We start from the raw sequence: 5,059 nt of genomic DNA on the forward strand, positions 1-5,059 counted from the left end.
ATATGTATACAGAATGTTAAATTGACAACTGTCTACTGCCAAGGCCCACCGATCCATATAGATATATACTGGGCTTCCACCACAGACCCCCCTTGAAACTATCTGTTTCACTAAACTCGCCCTGCTCCGCCCCACCCCCACTGCTGACCCTAGACTCGCATTGTGTTGTACACTGGAGCTATTGCTGTCATGGGGGTATAGGATGGTTCGACATCATCACATTCTGGATCCATGATGACGACGTTTGCGCTGACAGTGGGCTTTTTGTTGGACGTCGTAGTGGGACAGGTGGACCAGGCAGTCATCAGGGTCGGAATACACTGTATGCAACGACAAACAGAAATTATTTGTCGCTTCCGCAGCACATATACTAAAATTGGAACGATACAGAGAAGATTAGCATGGCCCCTGCGCAAGGATGACAAATATAATTAATAACTTCCTTATCAGAATAACCTCTGGTGTAGAATGTTCTGAAAACTCAGTAGAGTGGCGGTCTTTCACAACTGTCGCTTAGGCTGTAAATGCCCCTCTGATACCTAGGTGTGGGTTCATGGCAATCGGGTCTTTTGGTACATGTGGAGGTCTAGGCTACCACCTGGGATCTCGAGGCATTAGGTTAGGAGAGGTGCGACTTTTACTATTTCAGGTAAACACTGCATAACTTGTATAGAACCCGCCTTCTTGACGTTACCTCGATTCATCGACAAAGAGTGCAAAATCAGGACTATCTAATTACTGATCAATATGACTGAACCCCTGTCTCATTAGTAAGTGCATTATCATATATATTAGTCTGGAAGGAAAGAGCTACAAGGTGATTATTCCCACTTCCCTTTTCCAGAGGCGGCAAGGTAACAGGACCAGGGGCGTTGTAACACCGGCATGTTGCATGGCATGAGCAGAGTGCACTGCAGATACAATAAAGCAAAATCTTAGCGAAAACCTATCACAGTGTTCTAAATACACAATGTTTCAGAACTTATTTTATATATATTTTTTCCTTCTCCTGTTAGGTACCTTACTGAGGAAAACAGACTAAGGTTAGCTCTTTTTAGTTAGTGCGGTCAGCTTCTTAATGGCAACTGCGTCTTTACCTGCGGGTCACGTTTTGTCTGGAATGTAGGTACAAGTCTCCCCTATCATCTTACAGACACTCCCTTTTTTGGCTAAAATCGTACCTAGTGCCATTGTATTTTGAAAAGTCATAGTCGAGGTAGGTTCTATTGGTCGACTAGTCCCTATAAGGCGTCTCTAGTATAATTTATAAATCACTTTTAATTGTAATAAACATAATTAATCTGGTCAATATTTTATTTACCATAATAAATCAGGAAAATTTTTAAAAACTCGTCAGGTACCCCCCTTGGCTGTCTGATGACGTCAACGTACACGTGTAGGTCAAAACTACCACCAGGAGCCTCTCTCCTCACACTAGTGTGCTGTTACAATACTAGTAGTATGCACAGGTACTACTGGATTGGGACTCCCTGATCTTCACCCACACCAATGTCCCTCCTGGAGATAGTCCTGATGGTGAACACGTCCAGGCCACCTACCCTGACCCTACACTACCTAGTGACAAGACTGGAAGCAGCCGCGGTACCTATGTAGGAAACAAGGGTAGACCAACATGACATGATAACTACAGAACACAGCAGTGTTGGATCAAGATAGAGTAACTATGGGGGGTAACCTCATTATCTTCAATGCTGTCTGACAGGATGTGGGGGAGCATAAGGGCTTTACTAAGGCACACTCCCCTGTCCAATTACTCTCTAGACATGATGTCACATTATTTTACCTGTGAAGTGTGTACCTTCATTTACCTCATTCACTTCCGGTACCCTGTATCTGCAGATTACCTCATTCATGAGCTTCTGTGTGGTTACCTGCTCATTCACCTTAGTATCAGGGTGGGCCTCCAACCTGAAAAAGACTCAAGCAATAACAAGCACATATTCATACTCCCCAACAGGTGTGAGCTGAATGTGGTCAAATTGGCAATCTCTGAAATGGGTAGAGTGGTCGAGGCAAGTGTTATATGGCCACCTTACTTCTGTCCGGACTCGCATATGGCAAAGATCATGCCAACTGGACAAATGATGCAGCAGCCACAGAGAACCTAGGTGTCACCCATTCTTGTTCAGTGTCGCCGTCATCGCTGCTTTTGATTCTGTGTACCAGTTGGGCCATCATGGGGGACAGGGACCTCTGTAGGCAAGTTCTGTTCATTGTTCGCCATACGCCGTCCTGTTCTGTCGCTCCCGTCTTTTAGCCCATCTGCTTTCCTTCCTCGTTGACTTGTAACTGTAAAGTCCTTGACATATCAAAGTCCAAAGTCTTTATCAAAGTCCAAAGTTTTTATCAAAGTCCAAAGTTTTTATCAAAGTCCAAAGTTTTTATCACTGACACATGCTGTCAGTATCTATTCTTCTTTCTTTCACGGCTTGAGGGCCGCTGCTTTTGCTGTGTTGTCGGCGAGGATGTCATCTCTCGCTTCTCCGTTGTAGAAATCGGTGTGAATTCTCCATTGCCAGGTAGTAGTAGTAGGGTTTCCATGGGATTCTGCACCACTGCACCATTCTTAATTGGCTGTCCTACTGAGATAACAAGCTGTCTAGCCTTCTATATTGGGCCATAATCATGAGCTATGCCAAATGCATTCCAGGAGTCAGTGTAAAGAGTTGCCGACTTACCTTCTACCACTCCACACGCCTCAGTGAGGGTCTCCGGTTCCGCTTCTTGCCCTGAGACATGCGGAGGCAGAGCTTCTGCGTTTAGGACATCTTGTTATGTGACCTCTGCATATCTGGTTTGGAGTCATCAATCCTCACCCTGGTACCATCTACAAAAGAAAACTCAAAATATGCATCATTAACAGTGTATTCTAATAACAGTTTTTGTCAGAATTTTTGTTGCACAGAATCTTAAAAAACTTAAAAAAAAATAGCTGATCTGTCATACTCAGATCACCTATGCCTCCCCTCCCCCGTTTGAACTGGAATACCTGATTAAAAGAAGAGTAGCCGGATTCAAGGTATTACAACATTGGGAAGAAATATTGGGGGAGGCATGGAAAGAGCACATTATAGCCGGATCTAATAGGCCAGAGATAAGTGCTTGGGTTGCACTTGCATGAGTATGTTCTGGGTGTCATTTGGGGTGTGGACCACTAGGGGGTAGTCCAATACCAACTTAGAAGATTTGTCAACCATTGCCTGTACTGCTGCCACCGCACAAGCAGATGAGGGAGCTCCTCGAATCACTGGATCTAACCTCATGGCTGTGGTTGTCCTCTGTGCTTTTGTGTCAATACTGTCGTATGGGCGGCAGTATGAAACAAGGCCCAGAAAGGTGCGTGATTTGGCAACGGGTGTATGTACAGGTATGGCCTGGCCCGGAGAACAACCTTTCTTGCAGGACTTGGTTAGTCTTTGGAGGCCTCCAGGCCTTACAGCCTTCTGCAAGAGAAATTAACAGTGAAATTGTGGCCGGTTGGCAGTTTTTCCAAAGCATCAGCACACAGCACCTAACATGTGTGGCTGACCCTTCACCCCTTTTTTTTTTTTTTTTTTTTAAACTAGGGGGATACTGTTTGACCCAGGGGTGTGTATCTGGGTCTCGTATATATTATCATGGTGGGTATATTCAATTTCCCTATGCCTGTCTTGTGGGTGTCAGGAACCGTGGAAAGCTGAGTTTGAGACAGGAGGAAAAAACAAAACTTTTTTCTTCTGGCTATCTATGATTCTTACCCCCTCCTTGGATAAGAGACGTGTTCTTGCATCATCTAGCTCCACCCCTCTGAATCAGGCTAATCCCTTACTTCCTTATTCTCTCATTCAAGGTTGGCAGTCCTTGGATACACATCACAACCCAATAAAGATAAAGTCTTATGCATCACACAATTTACATTTTACAAATTACGGGTCAATCTGCCCCGTTCCTCCTGTGGATACCTGGCCTTATCGTTACCTGCTTGTTTCCTATTCCTTGGCTTCTCTGCAGTTTCTCTTACTCCCTGTAGTTTATTTATTTTATACTTTACTGGTGCTGGGACGTTGCCAGGGCTAGTAACTTCCTCTTTTCAGAATCTCTCCCTCCCGTGACGGCCCAGCGACAGGATTACAAGGGAGAATGTGGCTAATTTTTACTTTTACAACAGTTTTTTTGTCCCAGACTTCCGGCGACCGGGCAGATGCAGTCTTAGATGCTGGGCATCTCCATCTGATTGGTAATGTACTGCAATTCTCTCTATTTACTAAACTGTTATATTGAACGCTGGTGTCTTTGGCTTGTATTAATACAGACGCCATTTCAGCCCACCTTCTCTTCCTCTTTCTGACACTCAGGGAAATTCTAACGTCTAATGCATAAATCTTATGTTGTAACCTTACTGTCACAGCGGTGACCACCTAACATTGTATGTGGTTACAATCGAATTGGGGACTAGGCAAACATAGATGTATTCTTAAGAGCCCCCTCAGGATGTGAGTGGCATATAACTTTTTACATTTGTATGACGGACGTATAGTTTATTTATTTATTACAGCACAGGAATTGCTTCACTTCTATCAAGAGTTATGGCACTTCCTCTTTTTAAATGAAGTTAGCAGCTCTTTTTTTTTTTCTTTCCTCTAAACACATTCAGTTATACTTTCTAACCTATAAAGTCCAAACCCACAGCGCGCCGCTGTGTACGGTGCATTAATCTTGGCTATAACCCAGCCAATGCGTTCTCATTGCCAACAATCCCTTCTTACAGTTGAGCAGGACTGATACTACTTCTATATGACAGACAAACAAACTATTCCTATATAACAACTCAGCAGGATTACCTCTACACAACAGACAAGCACACTAACTTTATAAAACTGACAGGTAGGACGTTTTGAGCACACAGAAAGATTGCTTGATTAATCAATGATAACTTGACTTTCCACCCCTTCCACACTTTTCTGGAGGGTGTAAGAATTGACCTTGGTACAATGTTTGTTGCCTTTCAATTTCAATCATGGCTGCCAAATTCATGATTATAGAAGTCTCCTCAGATGCC

At 43.8% G+C, this 5,059-nt stretch overlaps 1 non-coding gene across 1 annotated transcript; it reads left to right on the top strand.

Annotated features, from left to right (window-relative positions):
- The first annotated feature begins 350 nt into the window (after window positions 1–350).
- On the top strand, window positions 351–453 carry LOC136594057 (U6 spliceosomal RNA). Its single transcript, XR_010788493.1, has one exon. It is a non-coding gene; the product is annotated as a U6 spliceosomal RNA (small nuclear RNA).
- The last annotated feature ends 4,606 nt before the right edge of the window (window positions 454–5,059 follow it).

This window comes from Eleutherodactylus coqui, chromosome 1, assembly GCF_035609145.1.
Source record: "Eleutherodactylus coqui strain aEleCoq1 chromosome 1, aEleCoq1.hap1, whole genome shotgun sequence".
Classification (NCBI taxonomy): domain Eukaryota; kingdom Metazoa; phylum Chordata; class Amphibia; order Anura; family Eleutherodactylidae; genus Eleutherodactylus; species Eleutherodactylus coqui.